This window comes from Tursiops truncatus, chromosome 16 (assembly GCF_011762595.2).
Source record: "Tursiops truncatus isolate mTurTru1 chromosome 16, mTurTru1.mat.Y, whole genome shotgun sequence".
NCBI classification, from domain to species: domain Eukaryota; kingdom Metazoa; phylum Chordata; class Mammalia; order Artiodactyla; family Delphinidae; genus Tursiops; species Tursiops truncatus.
The window spans coordinates 8,575,842-8,597,126 of NC_047049.1; the positions used below are offsets into that span (position 1 = coordinate 8,575,842).

The following is a 21,285-nucleotide window of genomic DNA, read 5'->3' on the forward strand; positions in this document are numbered from 1 at the left end:
CCAACCCTGAAAGTGAGAGCTTAATAATGAGAAAGAAAACGGAGTGACGAGACTGTAAGGGCTTCTATATTTGGGCCGCACGAGCCTGTGTGGAATAGGAATGGTGCTTTGCTGGTGCAAATTACAAAATAAGAACTGGGCGATAGGAACTGGTCCTGCCGCGGTTTTTCAGCACATCTGGGTCTGGCCCAGAGGCGCTAAGATATACAGAGAAATGGAGTATATGACAGAACCCGTGAAGCACACACCTGGACACATCTTGTGCTGCGACCATGGTGCCCCGATTAGTCCAAATCCTGCCAGTATTTGTGTGGCTTGCCTGCGAAGTAAAGTAGATATCAGCCAAGGCATTCCGAAACAAGTCTCTCTATCTTTCAGCAAACAATGTCAAAGATATTTCCAGCCACCAGGAACTTGGGCACAACGTGCCTTAGAATCCAAGGAACTTCTTGCTTTGTGTTTGAAAATATTCAAAGCTCCTCTGAGTAACATACGTCTTGTAGATGCAAGCTTTGTTTGGACTGAGCCCCGTTCTAAGAGACTTAAAGTTAAACTAACTCTTCAGAAAGAGGTGATGAATGGTGCTATCCTTCAGCAAGTGTTTGTGGCGGATTATGTTGTTCAGGCCCGGATGTGTGGAGACTGCCACAGAGTGGAAGCTGAGGATTTCTGGAAGGCTGTGGTGCAAGTCAGGCAAACGACTTTGCACAAAAGAACTTTCTACTGTCTAGAACAGCTGATTTTGAAATGTGGCATGCACCGGAATACACTTCGTATCAAAGAGATTCATGATGGGCTGGATTTGTATTATTCCTCAAAACAACATGCTCAGAAGATGGTAGAATTTCTTCAGTGTACTGTTCCCACTAGATACAAAGCCTCACAGGGACTGATCTCTCAGGATATCCATAGTAACACATACAATTACAAAAGCACCTTTTCTGTGGAAATTGTTCCAATATGCAAGGATAATGTTGTTTGTCTGTCTGCAAGACTGGCACAAATCCTGGGAAACATGAACCAGATTTGTGTGTGTATTCGAGTAACCAGCGTCATCCATCTCATAGATCCAAATACCCTACAAGTTGCAGATATTGATGGGAGCGCTTTCTGGAGTCACCCTTTCAATAGTTTATGCCACATCCCAAACAGCTAGAGGAGTTTATTGTTATGGAATGCAGCATAGTCCGAGATCTAAAACGCAGTGCAGGTGCTGGAATGGTATCATAAAAGCATACCCTCGGGGAAGTCTGGGTACAGAAAACATCTGAAATGAGTACAGATAAACAGTATTTTTGTCGTACTCATTTGGGACATCTTCTGAATCCTGGAGACCTGGTGTTGGGGTTTGATCTGGCCAACTGTAACTTAAATGATGAGCATATCAACAAAATGAAATCAGATAGAGTCCTAGATGTGGTGCTAGTCAAGAAGAGCTATGACCGTACCAAACGTCAGTGTCTTAGAAACCGGAAACTGAAAGAGCTTGCAAGAGATAGAGAAAACATGGATACAGATGATGAAAGGCAATACCCAGATTTCCTTGAAGATCTGGAAGAAGATGAGGCAATTAGAAAAAGTGTGAATATTTATAGAGATTCAACGATTCCTGTGGAAAGTGACACAGATGATGAAGGAGCACCTCGAATTAGTCTGGCTGAGATGCTTGAAGACCTTCACATTTCCCCAAGATGCTACTGGTGAAGAAGGTGAATCGATGATGACCTAATGAGATCATGTTGTAGATGGTTTCCACATCCATAGGCTCAGAATGTTGGACAAAATAATTTTACTGTCTATTCTGTCTACGCCTTCATATTGAGAGAAGAGAAATGTAGTTTTAAACCTGAATAAATATGACTATTTTGATTGCTCACTCGAAGCACTGAAAAAGGTTGATGGTTTGGAAGTTTTAGATTAAAAAATATTATGCAGAATGTAATTATTACTGATATTTATTTACATATGGAATTTTATCAGCTTGCTTTTTTATGAGGCACTAGTATTTTCACATACTATAGCTCTGGGTTTAAAAGCTCACAAGTTGTGATTCCTGGGAGGTTACCTAAATCTTCAAGCAGAAAACAAGCTTTTAGATTGTTTTTATATTGATAGCTTTAGTAGAAGAGCATATGAAGAATCATTTTTCATATGAACTTGCCGTGCACTTAGTCCAATTTAGATCATTTTTATGTCCTTGGGATAAAAACCTTAGGGTTCAGTTTATCATTGGATATTCACTAGGAAAGTTATCTTTTTTATTCGTAATATTTGCATCTTCAAAAGCTGTTAAGCTGGGGATTATCTTAATTTTCACTGCAGAAGAAAGTATATTTAAAATATTTGTAGATTTGTAGCAAACAGTATTTAAAGGTTAAATAACAATTTGTACCTTTGTCGTTTAGGCTTTTGCCAGCAGCTTAGTGAAGTAGCTGTTTATGTCATAAAAATGTCTTCCTATCACTTCAGGGATTTTGCTTTTAAATTTTTGGTTTACAAATTGAGAAGGAATTCTCTCTTTATAAGTTTCTATCACTGAACACATCACCATCAAAAAGAATATTAGAATCCAGCATATAGATGATGAAGTAATAAAAGTGATCTTCATGCTTTATAAAACCATGAATCAGATTTGAATGAGGAATGCCTTCCGCATCCTTGAAGGAAAAGCATTGGCTTGGGTTTTAAAGTGTTCTGAAAATGAAGTATTAAGAACCTATTTCTGTAAGCAAGATCAGACTTACTAAGCATGCCAGAACTAAGAGCTAATTCATAAATCCTATATATACCACTAAATAAGGAAATTAAGTAAGTACTGAATGGAACATTTTCCTTTTTTTAAGATCAGACTCCCTAATTCTGAAGTTTCGAATAAAGGCCTGTGCTTTCTAAAGTGAAAAAAATGAACAAAGAGGCATGGTGTAGGTGGTGCAATTTGAGTTTATAATATCAAAACTGTAGAGTATTTTATTGTTTCACAAGTTCTCACTGACCACGTAGAGATGGGGAAACTTCAATACCCAGACATGTGCTGGATGCCTACATAGTTGCTTCAATTCATTCTCAGAAGAAGATGGGATAAAAGTTATGAACTATATATATATATATATATATATATATATATATATATACTTTATATATATATAAAACACTATTCTGGATAATCATCTGATTAAGAAGCTGTAGGCAAAATTCTTACATTGGAAGGGAGAGTAATTTTTAGGCACTGATGCCAGGAAATATCTGGGAGTTGGGACTTTTTAATGGGACCAACCATCCCAATTTGCCTGAGAGTCAGTGGGTTCCAGGCAATTGAGGACGAACTGGTTGCCCTACTGGTGGCCTTGACTTCAAATGCATAATACAACTGACTCTGTCAGACAATATTTGATGTGAATGCAACCCAAACTTAGGAATGAAACTAAAACCCATTTCCACCAAACACACGTGCCCACCTCTGCAGAGAGAATTCTGGGATGAATGATATTTTAAAAGTATAACGAATGAGTCACTCTTGAAATTGAGGTCTTCCCCAAACACTGTGGGTTGGAGCCTCCCAGCGTCCCCAAGGACTATTTTTAATAGAAGAAAACTTCCGGAATTTAAAGTCAGGCTTAACATACCACTTTCACTTTGCTTCCCTGATCATGCTTATAATCGAGAAAAACTTTACAGAAGGACTGGCAATTTAAATCCCTATACTCACTGGTCCTTCCCATGAATTAAGACCAAGCCTTAGCAAATGTGCTGAGTGAGGAGGAACAATTACCAAGTTCATGGCTCCAGGTTCTGTTCACTCTGATATTGTCCAGGATAATCATTTATTTCCTGCTGCCTCTAAGTTTTATGAAGCTGTTCAGAAAAGTTTCAGCCATGCTTTATGGCTGTGTGAACTGCCGGTGTATCCATTTCACAACTTGATTCATTCTGATTAAATTGTTCGACTGTTAATGAGTTTTAGATTGCAGGATGGAGAGGCAAACAATTCAGAACATTAAGGCAGTAAAATATCTTAATATTTCACAAGTCCGCTCTGAAAACATAAAACAGAAGGCTCATTTCTGGAAGGAGAGACTGTAATAATTACCCTCTGTAAAAATAAATGTGCTGGCTCCCTATACATTATCCAGGCATCTGTGTAGGCACACTCACATGTAGGGAGCCAGATGGTACATGGAAATCTCACAAATATTCATAGAAATTCTGATATTTTCAAGCCAATTGCAACAGACGAGATAACCATTTGGACATATTATTCCAAAGAATTTCTGGGGCTAGACAAAAAATTGATTCCTACTCAGCTCGCTTCACAGTCTGATGAGTTTTGCGATCTGAAGGCAATGATGCGGGGTGAGGTGCTGAAGGGTCTCAGGTACCAAGGGCTTCGGAGACGGATGGGAATTATGAATCTGGTGACCAAATACTGCTCTTCAAGCAGTTCAATACCCCTCCCTCTCCCTCCTCGCACCTCCTGTGGGTTCCTGGCCCACCATCTGCTTCTCCTGTGATGCGGTATTGGTTTTGACGGTAACTGAGTAAAGATGCATGCACTGGCCTCCCCCTTTGAACATTTTTCCTTGGAACTGCCCCCTTCTGGTGACGGCCTCCCACACCCCACCGGGAGAATAAACGTATAGCAGGTAGAGGCTACCAAACTGCTGAGGGTAGTGAGGCCTTGCCTTGGTCGCTTAAGCTCCGGAAAATTCAATTGTTTCATTTGTGAAATGGAAATTAAAACATATTATCAGCCTAAAGGCAAAAGCTCAAATGGATTTCTTCACTCCTTCCAGCCCAGAAGCCACACCTGTAATATACACAAGACCTCATTTCAAACCAACTTTTGAGTGGAGCAGCTCTTCAAACTCAGGAAGAGAAGAGGAATTTGCATTTGGCCATGAAGACTCAAAAGGTCTTTGCACACATTTCTTAAGGGAAGGACATTTAGGAATCTGGAAAAGCTTATGCCATATAATCGCAGAATGTGAGGAGGAGGGCATCTCTGAGGCTGGCAAGGCCAAGGATACCATTTTGCAGATGAGAAAACTGAGGCCAGAGACATCAAATGAGTCACCTGAATCTGGGACTAGCCAAGACAGATGCACCATTAAAGAACAGCTGTTGAGAGATGCAGCTCATAGCCAGATGCTCAGCCAGAGTGTTCCAGCTTCATGCAGTCCCCGCTGATCAGGTGGGCATTATTAAGAGCATTTGACATGTGAGGAATATTAATGGCTTACTTCCTTTAAGCCACAATCCTAGGAAAGGGCAGAACTGAGACTAGAACTCAGGTTTTCTGGCCTCAGAGACAATGCTTACTCTGCTCTGCGTCACCTTATGGAGAGAAAACTGTGAATGAATTTGTGCAAAGGAGGGTGTGAAGTGAAGAATATGCAGACGAAGACACCTCGGTGCATTCAGGTTTTGTTTCCATCACCACAGTCATTTGGGGCTGGTGGGACTCTACCCCTGTATTTCCCCTTCTTAAGACTCCCCCTATTCCATCCCCCAAAGAAAAAAACCCTAATTGACATGAGTTTTTAAATTAAATTAATATAAATCAATGTTGTGTTAAGAATTTGAAAGGTCTGTAAACTTAAAGTTAAATAAATTATAGTTAAAACAAAGCTTAAAAAAGAAAAAGAATTTGAAAGGTCTGGAAGCACCCTGAGTTTGCCCAAACCAGCTTTGGAAGTGGTGATATACAGCAGTGAAAGGCAGAGCAACTATTGGGTGAACTGCCATGGAGTCAGCAGCCAGGCGCCCAAATCCGAATTGGGACCCGAGTTACTGGGGTCTGCCCGCCAGCCTCCCGCATGCCGCAAAATGGCAACTGTGCACCTTGCTATGTTCTCTACCGCCTCTCCATCAGCTGCAGCCTTAGATGTGCACCAACTGCATTTCATCCGTCACAAGTCCTCTTTGAGATATTTTCCTTGTCTCTAGAAGGGACCTCAAATGCTTTTTAAAATCATGCTAACTGCCCAGCACTCCGTAATGCATAATATTGCACTACCTTGCGTTACATCAAATCTATAACATCACAACCTTTGTCGGCATCTGTCCTGCCCTGAATTCTCAAGCATTCTTGGCCTTTGGGTTCAAAGTCATCTGACCCATGGTGGCCTACAGCTCCCGGCATGCCATGCCCAACCACAGAATTCTCCCCCTGGCGGCATCCAAGATGGCAGACCGGGCAGCTTCAGGGATGTCTCAGGGACTGGGCTTTCAAAGGGACACCTCAGTTAAGAAAATACGAATAACAACAAACCAAGCCAAGGGCTGTATGTAATTGTAGGTGCCCATTTCACCATAAATAAACAGTAAAATAAAGAAGTAAAATGGTTATGAGATACGTTCCCTTCATGCAGCGCCTGTGTGCTCCTGGAAATCTTTTTTTTTTTTCTTATTCCAGTAAAGTACAAGATATCTCAATAGCAACATAAACACCGTATTATCTACTAGTTACTATAGCAAATGCTATTCATGTAATTTGCTCATGCCTAAATTAAAGCTGCCTAGGGTAGCTTTAACTTGCATCTCTCACATATGACTTTTTTGTCAGTGTTTTTCTTTAATGAGAATTGTGTCTCGCAAATTGTAGGCAGCATGCTGTACCACTCTACCTTACTTGGAGCTGACTTTTGCCATTACCTGACTTTGTTTCTCCTATTACTTTTAGGTATTCATCAAAGAGAGAACATGCTCTCTTAATGGTATATATATTCCGTGAGAGTGGAGGAGGGGGTATGTAGGAGAAACAAGTTTTTCATCCGAAAAGAACATAAGCATCTGCCCCGCAATGAACTTCACTGCTCTTGAACTCGTCAATTCTTTTCTACCTCTTCATTCAACACGATGCTAAAGGCATAACCTGAAAAAGGTGTGATGAGAAGAGGTACTGAGATCCACTAAAGGAAAAAGCACAATAGTTAATCATCTCTTCTCTGGCATCCTGCCTACAAAATAAACAAGTTGAGAAGTTCTTCAATTTTTGTGACTGTAAGCAATGTGGTGGATTAATGTTCCTAAATGCTAGCACTGAATAAACGAATTCATTGTTAAGAAAGTTCTGGATGAGCCAGTAGCCAAGTACCATTAATTTCATTATTTAGCCTTGTTTGTGTCTGCTCTGGGATACAGTGGGAGAGGAACATTGCCATGAAGAAACCCATTAAATACACCTACCTTTGTAAAATAATGCATTTCAAACTAAAGATTGACTATGCTTTTCTTAAAGAACCCAAAATTCTCAGTGGCCCTACTGAGATATACAATAACTTTCTCAGAAATCACATTGGCACATAGCTGCTAAAAACTCTTCAGTGAATGTTTAAAGAAGATACATCCACCTGGATGGATTCCTTAGAAGAGCCATTGGGATCACTGTCCGCCATGGTCACCCTCAGGACAGACAGACAGTGAAAGTCTCTAAATGTCCCTTTGCAGGGCTTCAAAGAGCTCTGGATTCAAGTGCAGGAAACCTGTCTTTAATATTTTCATTACTGCTCCCGATGCATTTCCAGTGTGGTTAATTCACACGCAGCATTTCACTCAACGGTATCCTCTTTGCAAATACTGTTTCCTATTCTTTCTTTCTTTCTTCCTGTCAATCTTCATCTAAATCTGAGCGCATTTTGTGCTGGTTATTCGCAGCAGTGTGGAAGCTTGGAAACATGGTCACAAAAGTACCACGTGCCTCTGGTCTGCAGCAAGCCTTTCTATTTGCTGGTTTAATCCTCCAGACTTCAGCCATTTCCCATTTGGTCCTTCACATCATCTCGGGCTAATCCGTCAAGCATTTTAGACAGCCAAGCCAATCTCCAGTTGCTGAGGACTTTCCCACAAGCACCGTGTCTGTTAATAAGATTTTCATTTGGAAAGATGCCAGGGCGTCCATGTTTTCTATCGTAAATAAATACTATGATTTAATAGCTTCAGGTTTTGTTTAATGTTAACGCCAACTATTTAAGAAAAAAAAAAAAAAGATCCTCAAATGCCTGGCCCGACAGTGAAATGCCCCACTGACAGCTATTTGCAAGGGTAATGTTGTGGAAAACAACATCCATCTTGGAAACAGGTTCATTAGCCCCATCTAGCTGACCTCTCCACATAATGTTGTCAAATGTGACGGGCTTCAGATTATTGGGAATATGGAGATCAATAAATATGCAACACCGGCGCTTAGAATGCTTCTGGCATTGGAGCCATACAAATGCCATCTAACATGGCTCAGAGTCGCTGTCATCTGTCACACCAGCTAGTAAATAGACAAGCTTAAGGGGAAGGCTGTCCGTAATGGTAAAATATATGGGTGAAGATGAATTAGACAGGCAGTGTGTAGTCAGAGTTCTGATGCATGAAGGTTCCAAGTGAAAAACCCTAGGCAAACACTCTGGAGCAGGCTGCCTTCTTAGGGGAATCGATGCAAATGCTTGCCGCATGGTCAAAAGCTGCTCCATGGTCCTGCTTCTGTGTTTTTTATGTCAGCCGCCAAGGGAGTTTTCTCTGCATCTGGGATGCTTGGTAGAAACGTGGAGTATCCCGAGTGCATTTCTGTACACCATGAGGGAGCCAGATCACCCATTCCCCCCAAATACCTGTGCGTGTGAACCGCACGATGTCCTTCTGTGTGATAGCAGCCCAAGGCCAAAGAAAGGGCCTGCATTGTCCAATTACTTTAGCCTCAAATGCCTACAACTTTGGGTCTACAAGAAACAACCTGGTTGAACTGCTAAAGGAAACTTCCACCCCAGCTGGTGGACATCAAATTGCCCAGATAATCAGAACTTTGGGAACCACTTCTGTTGACGACGTCTCCATCGAGCCACCCCCTTCTAAGATCCCTACCTGCCGCCTGCCCAGTCGGCCGGAAGCCGACCGACACTGCCCAACATTTGTACCTATCACTACCTGAAGATCCCTTGCTCTGTCCTCAGTAGTGTTTTCCAGATTCCCCAGAACAGGCATCCCTGTTCATAAACCCTCTTCCCCCTCCAAAAAGTGCTTGAGTCCAACCACGTCCATCATTAAATTAAAGCAACTTAAAGAAAAGCAAATTCTTGAAACAGCAAGCACAGAGGATGTAAGCCACACGTATGCATATATCCAGACACCCAGCGCCGGAACAAACACGTTCCTCAAACCCGAGTAATGTCGATGACCAATGATGACCAGCATGCTTCCACCCCTCTATGTTTTAAGAAATGTCACTCTTCTCTATGGAAAGGAGAACAAACAAGAAGCATAAAGGTATTTTTGAAGTACACTGTTAGGAGGTACTTGGCTAGTAATTTGCAGCCTAGGTACACACCATACCTTTTAGCACGGCTATTTATCTCTCAGGGAGAATGCTGCCATACTTACGATAAAGGCTCTGTTGGACCTCTTCATCAATAGCAAACCTTTAAGCACAGCACATCTCATAAATAGGAGTTCCACTAACACAGACTTCAAAAGGATAGAACTTGATAATTCAAAAAGAGCTATATTAAGTGTTCCAGCAGTCCCTCCATAAAAGCTGTTGTATATTCCAAACGCCAGAGTCCTTCAAGCAACATGACAGGTCTATTAGAATAATGGCAGGGGAAAGCATAATTAGAAGTAATCATTGGCTGGAAAGGAGCTAGTTGTTTTTGTAGAGCAAAATGCCGCTCTGAGCCCCGTGGAAAATGCAGCCAGAGCAGCGGCAGCGAGAGCAGATAACCATCGAAAATAACCATGGCGCAAACCCTGTACTATTTATTTCTATTTATTAAGAACTCTTTGTATACCTTAATGTTTTCCTGGTGAAATCATCTTAATTTGAGCCCACATTTTCTTTGGATAAGATTATCATGTAATTGCTACTTACTGGCCACTGTTTTCTATACATTTGTTGGTCAAACAGTTAGGGTGTCTGTCTTTTCCAGCCTGACAGAGATCGTTCCGTCAACCAGGGGCTCCTGGTTGGCTCCATGGAGCCATATTGAATATACACCATATCCCAAAAGATGAAGAACGTTTGGCTAAGCATTAACTTTTTAATCCATAGATTAGTGACTCCAACTGTCAAAGGACTGGGCCATTTCCCCCTTAGAGGTGGCAAAGGAGGAGGCATCTGGGGGCTATTTCCCTACGGAAGGGACTGCATCCCACACCAGGAACCCCATTCACCTGGTGCCTTTTTTTATCCTCCTCCTTAACTTTAAAATTTAGAATTTCCAAAATGCAGGGAGAATACCACACCCCAGCTGAGCCTTGTCAACAAGCCCAGGAGGGAGTCAGGGCAGGAGTCATTAGCCCTACTTTGCAGACATGCAAATTGAGGCTCAGGAAGGGAACGGGCTCCCCGGAGGTCCCACAGTGGACTTTCTCCGCATGCCATCGTCCTGCCCTGACAGAATGCTTGCTTTGCCCCTGGTTCTCCATCTCACTTACCCTGTGGGACGCGCCCATGAAGATAAAAGCCACATACCTGGTGCTGTTGTCCAGGCGCCAGCCGGGTCTCAGGACGGAAACAGGCCACCCGCTCAGCCTTCAGACCGCAGGGAGGACAGGGCAGAGGTTCACACCCAACGTGGAAGGCAGCCTCGCTCTCTGCATAAAGAGAAATACAATCAAGTCAGATTCACCCGGGTCTTGGCATCATTCACTTACCTAACATTTATTGATCTATAGGCAGGGTACCAGGAGTGAAGGGAGGTGGCAGAGGAAGGGAGTAGAGAATGGGAGAAATAGAATGAAATCTAATATTTAGCCCAGATATGAGAAAAATGCACCTCTGACAACTCAACCTCAAAATAGTAGGTAGAGTCGACTTGGAGCACCCAGGACAGACAGGCAGCCAGTGAACCAGTGTTTCCAGGAAACACTGGAACTCCAGCACCTGCACCGACTTTCTAGCCTCCTGAATCTGAGCCACTGACTTAACCTCACTGAGCCTCAGTGTCTTCATCTGGAAAATGGGAGTAACAATACTGCCTGCCTCCAAGCGCTGTTGTAAAAGTAGATGATCCGCGTGACACCCCCAGTACAGTGCATGGCACACAGGAAGCACTGATACTCCATAGGAAGCCAGAGGAGGGAGGGACCCATGGACTCTGACTCTTAGGAAAGACCCCCTGGAGGTGGTAGGCGGCCAGCTGGCCCTCAAAGGGTAGAGGGCAGTTCTCCACAAAGCAGCACCCCAGGCCTTGTCATGGTGGTCCAGAAACTCAACTGGCCTCCTGCCAGGGGCTCATTTCTAACAAAAGCCTGATAGAGACCCTCAGGTTTGCTGATATGTTTGCTTCTCATTTAGACTCCTAGCAACACTGTGTGAGTCGGGACTTTAACATCATTTGGATTTCAACAGCATATCCCTGTCGGTTACAAAGTTGTAATTCACAACCCGGCTCCTCACCCACACTCAAAATATTCAAGCTTAATATTAATTTGGTTTTGAGATACGACACCAGGATATCATCAAAACAAGGTTAGAAATCCCAGTCCAGTGACTATATTTAGAATTTAGGCTATAAAGGGATTTCAGCTGGACGAGAGCTGGATCTTCCCAGCTTGTGCAATAAATTTCCAAAAATGCTTAGCAAGACTGTATCGTACATCCAATGCACACGCCGCAGAGATAAGGCACGAAGAAAGAGGATGGTGATGATGGTGGTGGTGGTGGTGATACGATGGTGACCATGATGACCACGCAAGAGGAGGAAAGGGCAGGCTCAGGGTTGGTTTTGAGAAAGGGATCCAGGTAGGCAAAGAACGCTGATCCATCAGTTCACATCAGGGTGAGTTATGAACGTGGGCCTGAGACCTGAGACAATGCGCTTTCCCAGCTTGTTCAGATTGAGGGGTTCAGGCTAGGCAAGCTGTGGATCTCCAAACCCAGAGATCTGTCAAAAGGATTTACCCTGGAGAAGATCATCGACCCCACCATAACAATTTCAGGCATATCTTGAGCTTGGAAAAGGTTCAAACAGCAGTTAATCCAAATAAGCAAGAATCTGTAACAACATTATTAATCCACACACCTCCTGTTTGACCGAACGCCACACGTGTCCCTGCCACTCGCTCCCTGGAAACTGGCACGGCACGTGTCCTGGCCCTCCCTTCCTTGGCCTCACAGTCAGGTTCGCAGGATGATTTCCAAAATCACCTCTTGAAGAAAAGTCTCATTACCCAGTGACATGTTGTAATCCCAACCAATGCTTCCAGAAAAGTTTCAATATCCATTACATTAGCTAACCTTAAAATTGAATACAAATCCATTTTAATCAATATGTTGTAATAAATAGATATTAAGGCACATGGCACTAATGTACAGGTAGACTAATTAAAGCGCCAGCATTTGCAGCACTCACATACCTCAATTTTCTCTACAAAATCCTTATTGAACCACTACCTTAAAAAAAAATAATTGCATTTGCAATTAGAAACACTGAAGTTACATTATCGATTTTCTGCTAAAAACCTTTTTAGTAAACAAGCACAAACTACATTCATTAAATGTAAGTGCTTGGAGCTATGGTGTGAAATTCAATTCAGCCATTATCATGAATTACACTGATTATTGCTGTAATTATTTTCTCTTGGATACAACCGCATTTCTGTCCCTTGCTAGTTCTGTTGGACATATAACCATGTTCATTTTATAGCTAATAATACTCATCTGTAGTCCCAGCAATTACTATCACTTATACAAATCATCAAGTTAAGCTCCGGGTACCTAGTAAGATTCAAAGAAATTAAGTAAAACATCCTTTTTTTTTACCCTTTAAATAACTAATAGCATTAGAGAACAAGGGAAATTACAGATGTTAACTGATTTACATTGCAAGCTTTAATCTCCTGTACTTGACTCGTCAGAAATTTCTGCTGTCCTAAGCACACATTTTGAGAAGAAATCCACCAACAGACTTTTTTTTTTTAGAAATGAACAGTCGATGGATTGGATTACGGGTCTGAAGCATTCTCAGGAAGGAAAAAAGCCATGATCATTTGGGGTGTTCAAGAAAATAGATTCTGTATTTTAATCAGAGCAAAAAAAATGGCCTTGCATTGTATGTGTTTGTTTGTTTAGGTGTCTTATTAACTAATCAGATTCTTAAGAGAGAACACTCCACTTTAATTTTTCCTCCAGAGGCAGCTGTAGCTTTCCACAGTTTTTAAAGTGAATCCTCTAGGCGAAATAGATGTTTTCAAAGACCTCCTTTTCTCCCCTGGGGTGAGGGCACTGCACAGACAGGGCCAGGGTAAATGCATCTGGGCATATTCCCTCAAAGCGAGTATGATCTCTGGGGCTTCTGGTGGGGAACCACCTGCATGGGAAAACTGGTGGGGAAGAAAGAGGGAAGTCAGAGAGTGTGATTTTTAAAAATGTGTACGTGCATCTGTATATAGCGATGGAAACGGCATATTTCATCGCAAGAGGATTTGCAGACTATGATCTCCGGGCTGGGGACAGAACCCTCACCCACCAACCCGAAAGGCCCCTGTCCCACGTGCCAAGACCACGCTCCAGGGCCCTGACTTGAAGATCTCACTCACAAACAGCAGAATCACTTCTTCCCGTTAAGTTTAAGAGCGCTTTGGGAAGTGGGCTTCCTGGGCCTCCATGCTAAGCACTCCTTAGCCACCCTATCATCCTGGATTTATCTTTGTACTGCCCTCCCCACTGGGCACTGGAGGGCCCAGCTCTGGGTGAGACCCTGGGGTGAGATGTAAATGAAGCAGAGACACCCAGGTGGGAGACCTCAACCCCAGCAGAAAAACGGGAGACACCTTCATTAGGGGCCTCACCATTTTCTCAATAAGCAATGTTTTTGATTCACATTTTATACACCTCGCTTTATTTTTTTAGAGGTGGAGGAGGGAGGTACATAGCTTATAGAAATTCACAAACAAAATTTTATCAATTAAGAGAGAAAAAGTTAAGTGGGGTGCGGTGTGGAGTGGAACTAGGTTCCTGCACCCCTCCAAATTGCTAGAAGCTGGCCGCAATTTTGGCTCAGAGCTTCCTGGTGGCCAAAGCAAGATGGAAAACACAATCTTATGGATATAAGATTCACTGTTAGCAAAAGAAGAAATGTAAATTTAAAAATAAGTAAAAATCTTTTAGTGTGAAAAGAAAAATATAAGCAAAATCTGATGTTAAGATTCAGAAACCAAGAATTAAAGGCACCTTTTTAAAAAATCAGATATTACTTCTTTCCTAGATTTTTTGGGTTTTTATGTAATATAAAACTCTGAAGAGCATCCGTTGAAATTCTGATGCTAATCTTCACTATATGGAGAATAAAAAAGCAAGAAAACAGGACAAAATCATATTGTCAACACATCTTAAAAGCTGAACAGGACTTCCCTGGTGGCGCAGTGGTTAAGAATCTGCCTCCTGGGCTTCCCTGGCGGCGCAGTGGTTGACAGTCCGCCTGCCGATGCAGGTGACACGGGTTCGTGCCCCGGTCCGGGAAGATCCCACATGCGGCGGAGTGGCTAGGCCCGTGAGCCATGGCCGCTGAGCCTGCGCGTCCGGAGCCTGTGCTCCGCAACGGGAGAGGCCACAACAGTGAGAGGCCGGTGTACCGCAAAAAAAAAAAAAGAAAAAAAAAACCCACCTCCTGATGCAGGGGACACGGGTTCGACCCCTGGTCTGGGAAGATCCCACATGCCGCGGAACAACTAAGGCCGTGGGTCACAAGTGCTGAGCCTGCACTCTAGAGCCTGCATGCCACAACTACTGAGCCCACGTGCCACAACTACTGAAGCCCGCGTGCCCTAGAGCCCATGCTCCGCAAAAAGAGAAGCCACAGCAATGAGAAGCCCGCGCACCGCAATGAAGAGTAGCCCCCGCTCGCCACAACTAGAGAAAGCCCGCATGCAGCAATGAAGACCCAATGCAGCAAAAATAAACAAATAAATAAATTTATTTTAAAAAAAAAAAGCTGAACAGCTAGCTGTAAGACAGTATGTTTAACCACATTTAAAAACTCTAGGGCTTCCCTGATGGCGCAACGGTTGAGAGTCCGCCTGCCGATGCAGGGGACACGGGTTCGTGCCCCAGTCCAGGAAGATCCCACATGCCACGGAGCAGCTAGGCCCGTGAGCCGTGGCCGCTGAGCCTGCGCGTCCGGAGCCTGTGCTCCGCAATGGGAGAGGCCACAACGGTGAGAGGCCCGCGTACCGCAAAAAAAAAAAAACCCTCTAAATTAGCTGATTTACGTCATCGTTTTGAGATCATCAGAATTTTCCCAAAGGTGCTAAATGAATTTTCTGACCATCGTTGGCCATTTAAAGTATTAAATGATATCATGCATTCAGTGTAAAGAAGTCACTTTGCTATTCTAAAAGAAGTATTTAAGGATCTTTTTTTAAGGAATAACTTTTGCTTCTTCTACTATCTGCGAAATTACCAGCAATAATTGAATATAGTTTTGAAATGTTCAGAACTTAGAATTCTCAGCACCCTCCTTGTAACTATTTTAAATAAATAGGCTTTGCTTTTTTTTTTTTAACCAATGTGATTGGGAGTTATGATATACAAATATCAAAGGAACCAGTAAAAAGAAGAGACAAGTGCCACTCTAAAAACAAGCAGAAGCACGTACTCTTGACTTGCACCCCAGGGAAGAAAAGATTTTTAAAATGTTAACAATTTGGCTATACCTGGTTGTCTGTCTGGCTTGGGTGCTTCCTGTGGAATCACATTAAAGAATTCAATAGGCAGGCTTGAAAATTCAGAAAAGGGAAAATTAAATTCCTAGAGATAGTCAAGAATATCGTATTCATAAGGAGCCTTTTCCGCAGGAGCTTGGAAACATGTAATATAACCTTCAAAGTAAAAACGGTTTGTTGCATTAGTTCTGCTTAGCTGACCATGAATACTAATTGCAGGAAGAATTAACTGTGCCCAGTACCTGGGGGCAGGAACACACAAAAGTGACCGGGGAAGGCAAACAATGGAAAAGGTAAAAATGAACATCCACACCCCCATTCAACTCAACATGATCTGCAGCAAAACCCTAAATTACAATGAAGCCAGTATCTGCCTCTTGCCCCTCAGAGATTAGAAGAAAAAAGAGAGGCGGCTGCAGAGAGATTGGGTTTTGGGGGTAAAAATAATCCATGCTTTTGCTCTCATTTCTCTTATTCAACCTTTCTTCTTTGCCCAGTTGTGGCAATTCCTCCACAGGGTCAGGAACTTTATTCTCTGGGTCAAGTGTCCCATTTTGCAGGGTATCACCACGTGAGAAACAACTGTTTGGTGGAAAGAAGGCTTTGGGGTAAGGATGGGCTTGAATATGAATTTCAGCTCTGTAATTTACTAGCTGTGTGAACTTAAGCAAGTCACTAAACCTCTCTGGGCCTCAGTTTCCTCATCTGTAAAATGGGAACAATAGTGCCCAGATCACAGAATTCTGAAGATAAAATGAGAAAATATTTGTCAAGTGTCTGGTACATGAGAAATCCTGAATGCTACCCTCTGAATATTTCCCACAGACACAGAAGCTGCTAGAAATTCTTGCAACACACTCAGTATCCCTGCCCCTTCCTGGAAAGAAGAGCCTCTACCCCACCCCCAACCAGAGCTGATTGGCCAAATAAGAGCACCTGACATAGGCTCAACCAACCAGATCCTCTCTCCCTGGAATGTGAAATTGGGCCTGAGGTTGTTGTTAGGGGCGGGAGCTGTGTGGTGGGCACTGGTGCTTTATGTCATGCACTAAAGTGAGAAAAAGTCAGTGTGTCCTCATATATATCAGATCCAAGAGCTGATTATTAAATCATAGGGAGTTTTTCAAGCCAAAATTGTTAATACAACCATTATTAAAAATTAAATTATATAAACTTATGTGTAAATAAACTATGTTAACTACAAAGGTAATGAATACTCATACTTCCTAATTATTTCCTATTATTTTATATTATTATGATGAATTTACATTTTATTTTATCTATGCTCTTGAGATTACTTACATCCATGTATCTTTACAGTGGAAACATTATACAATGGTGTGCTCCTGGGCACCTCTGCCCAGCCCCACCTTCATGTCGGCAGATTTGAATCAGCCACAATGGGAGTATTTACACCATGGAGGTTGGAAAACACTCCAAATCAAGGCGTTTTTCCCTCCAGAAAAGCTGGTTGTTAGACATTTACCAGAACAGCTATGGAGAAAACTTCTAAGTAGACGGGGAAAAAGTGAGGCAGTGGCTACAGGGAGCAGAGACAGAAGATGTGGAGAGAGTACAGCAAGTTTTCCGATTCCCAAGCCCACTCCTTTCCAGAGGTCGAGCTGCACTGATCTCAGGTTCCAACAAAACACACACACCCCACACACACACACAGACCCATAGCCTTATGGTAAATTCCTTTGTTAGGCTGAAACTAGCCCATGTTGGTTTCTGCATTCCAGTCTTAACCAATGAACGGGACATAAAATCAATGAGAACATTGCACTCTCTCTTTTGGGGTCATTTTAATCTATTCTTAGCTAAGCATAATAATAAAGCCCCTATCACTGGTCAGCCATTGTTGAGATTTTTTTTCAAATCTCTGTATAACATGCCATGTATCCTGGAGATATTCCTGCTACTTCTTGCTCATCACCAAGAGCAATGGTGCATGAGTCTCGACTGGATCCCACAGGCCCTCTCGGACTCCCCAGCAGTGCTTGGTGCTGCTCAGACTGACTTTTATGTAATTCCTCCAAGCTGTGCGTTAACTACTGTGACACCGCACCAATGATCCAATTAGGCCTTAAATGTTTACTTAAGAAAAGGCTCTGTTCATCAAAAAGACTGGGTGGCTGGTGGGCAACTAGAACATTTGGTGTACTAAGTGATCCGCGAGCTGGCTTTTCACATAGCAGACAGGCCAATTAGATTTTCCAGGAAGATAAAATTGCTTTTAATCTTGAAATTTCCTTCAAAGAAGCAGAAACTCCAACTGCTTGCTTGTTTTCCCCTTTTCTGCCTCCCTCCCACTTCCTCCACACCTCTCTTTGATAAATTTTCTTTCTTTTTAATAATGGTTTCCTGTCCAGTGAAGTCTGCATCCTCTTCAAATCTGTTGGTGATCGAGGTATTGAAATGGCAGATGCTCCCTAAACGGAAAAGAAAGGGTAATGACAGAAACGCATTCAGAGTGGTTCTCTGCACTGCGTTTGGCAGGTGAGATATCCTGGTGTCTGCACAGAAAAGTAAACTTGAACACAAACAGCCCATGAAGTACATGTGGTGATTTAAAAATTTATTGCCAGCTCTCACACATCTCCCACCATTAACTAACGCCTTCTGAGAATCAAGGTGATGGCTAAAATGTTCATCTCAGCAGCTGTCAAGTTCAGCTTCCTATCTCACCAAAATCCTAAACATATTCAAATTGCCATTTGCACATATGCCTGAATCAGGGCTTGGAAAACAAGTTATTTAACCTGCCATCTAATCTATCCAATAATCTGAAAACAGGTTGGTCCACATGGAAATTGTACATAAATATTTGAATTCATAGATGACAGTCCATTTCTCAAGAGTCATGAGGAGGACCACAGTTAAAAACATCTATTCAAAAGCTCACTTCTTCCCTTCAAGGCTTATCATTACTCACATATGTTTTCTATCCCGCTGTAATTTAGGTTTTTCTTTATGACAAGGGTCAGCAAACCAGCCATAGCGTGAATCTGGTCTGTCACCTATTTTTGTCTGTCCTGAGAGCTCAGAATGGTTTTCAGTTTTACATTTTTTAAAGCTTTTTAAAAATCAAAAGAGAGTTTATCACATATGAAAATGTTATGAAATTCGAATGGGACGCCAGGGGACCCATTAACATTTGGTGAACAAATGCATGGATTATCAGGAAATGTGTGTTGACGGCAATTGAGCTGGAGTAGATTTGTCTCCACCAGTAAGCCACCGGGTAATACGTATGACCTTCCTGTGCCCAAGCAGAAAAGCAAGAGAGCCTGGCCCCACCCTCAAGGTGCAGAGATCAACACACTCGAAAAAAATTAGTAAAGAGTAAAAGTAAATGACGTAAAGAATTCCTTACCACTCCCTACGTATGACCCCTCTGTTCCTTGTATGTCCACCCATCACAGCTCCTGTTGCTGTGGGGAGGCATTTATCTGTCTCCTGGGCTGGAAATAGTCATTCCTTTAGAGACCACTAGCTAGGAAACAGTGCCAAGTACTTCACACACAACACTTCTTTTAATCCTCAAAGAGAACCGGTGAGGTAAGAGCTTTCATTATCCCTGTTTTGAGGATAAGGAAACTGAAGCACAGAGAGGTTCAGTAACTTGCCTAAGGTCACAAAGTAAGTAGCAGAGGCAGGATTCAGACTTTCTGAGAGTCTGGCTTCAGAGCCTGAGACATGGAATGTTACATTATAATGTAGCCATTTATATGGCGAGTGCTTTTGAAGCTGGTTCATGTCTTGGTCACCTTTGTATCATCAGAGCCTGGGAAATACCAGCATTCCTCATAGACGTTGCAAGTTTGGTTCTCGACCACCGCAATAAAGCAAATATCACAATAAAGTGAGTCACACAACTTTTTTGGTTTCCCAGTGCACAAAAGTTATGTTTACACTATTAAATGTGCAACAGCATTATGTCTAAAAAAGCAATGTACGTATCTTCATTAAAAAATATACTTTATTGCTGAATAATGCAAACCATCATCTGAGCCTTCAGCGAGTCGTAAACTTTCTGCTGGTGGAGGGTCTTACCTCGATGCTGACGGCTGCTGACTGACCAGCGTGGTGGCCACTGAAGGCTGGGGGGGCTGTGACAGTTTCTTAAACTAAGACAACAGTGAGGTTTGCTGCATCTCTTGACGCATCCTTTCAGGAACGATGTCTCCATAGCCTGCAAAGCCGTTTGATAGCATTTTACCCATGGTAGAATTTCTTTCAAAATTGGAGTCAGTCCTCTCAAAACCTTCCACAGCTTTATGATCTAAATTTACGTAATATTCTAAATCCTTTGTTGTCACTGCAACAATCTTCACAGCATCTTCACCAGGAGTAGATTCCACCTCAAGAAACCACTTCCTTTGCTCATACATGAGAAGCAACTCCTCATCCGTTAAAGTTTAATCATGAGGTTGCAGCATTCAGTCACATCTTCAGGCTCCACTTCTAACTCTGGTTCTCTAGCTGTTTCCACCACGTCTGCAGTTCCTTCCTCCACTGAAGTCCTGAACCCCTCAGAGTCAGCCATGAGGGCTGGAATCAACTTCTTCCAAACTCCTGTTAATGTTGCTATTTGACCTCTTCCCATGAATCATGAATGTTCTTAATGGCATCTAGAATGGTGAATCCTTTCCAGAAGGCTTTCAATTTACTTTACTCAGGTCCATCAGAAGAATCACTATCTACGGCAGCTGTAGCTTTATGAAATGTATTTCTTAAATAATAAGCCTTGAAAGTCAAAATTACTCCTTGATCCTTGGGCTGCAGAATGGATGTTGTGTTAGCAGGCACGAAAACACCATGAATCTCTTCGTACATCTCCACCAGAGCTCTTCAGGTGCATGCACCAGGTGCATCGTCAATGAGCAGTAACATTTTGAAAGGAACCTTTTTTTTCTGAGCAGTAGGTCTCAACAGTGGACTTAATCTATTCAGTTGTAAACAGATGTGCAATCATCCAGGCTTTGTTGTTCCATTTGTGAGCACAGGCAGAGTAGATTTAGCATAATTCTGAAGGGCCCTAGGATTTTCAGAATGGTAAATGAGCATTGGCTTCAACCTCAAGTTACCAGCTGTATTAGCCCTTAACAAGAGAGTCAGCCTGTCCTTTGAAGCTTTGAAGCCAGGCATTGACTTCTCCTCTCCAGCTATGAAAGTCCTAGATGGCATCCTCTTCCAATAGAAGGTTATTTCTTCTACACTGAAAATATGCTGCTTAGTGCAGCCACCTTCATTAATTATCTCAGCTGGATCTTCTGGATAACTTGCTGCAGCTTCTACATCAGCACTTGCTGCTTCACCTTGCACTTTGATGTTATGGAGACGGCTTCTTTCCTTAAACCTCATGAATCAACCTCTGATAGCTTGAAATTTCTCTTCTGCAGCTTCCTCACCTCTCTCAGCCTTCACAGAATTGAAGTATATACACTATTACGTATAAAATAGATAACTAACGAGAACCTACTGTATAGCACAGGGAACTCTACGCAATACTCTGTGGTGACCTAAATGGGAAAGAAATCCAAAAACTAGGGGATATATGTACATGTATAGCTGATTCACTTTGCTGTACAGCAGAAACTAACACAACAGAGAAAAGCAACTATACACCAATTTAAA

At 42.5% G+C, this 21,285-nt stretch overlaps 1 long non-coding RNA gene and 1 pseudogene across 1 annotated transcript in view; one reads left to right on the forward strand and one right to left on the reverse strand.

The window, feature by feature from the left end:
* Window positions 1–214: 214 nt before the first annotated feature.
* Window positions 215–1,729, forward strand: LOC101323354 (60S ribosomal export protein NMD3 pseudogene; annotated as a pseudogene).
* Window positions 1,730–5,573: 3,844 nt separating this feature from the next.
* LOC141276729 (uncharacterized) overlaps window positions 5,574–21,285 on the reverse strand; it is a 35,118-nt gene continuing 19,406 nt past the window's right edge. The window contains exons 2-3 of the long non-coding RNA XR_012326718.1: window positions 10,454–10,575; window positions 5,574–9,564 (exon numbers count right to left, since the gene is read on the reverse strand). This is a non-coding gene — a long non-coding RNA (uncharacterized lncRNA). The remainder of the gene's footprint in view (window positions 9,565–10,453; window positions 10,576–21,285) is intronic.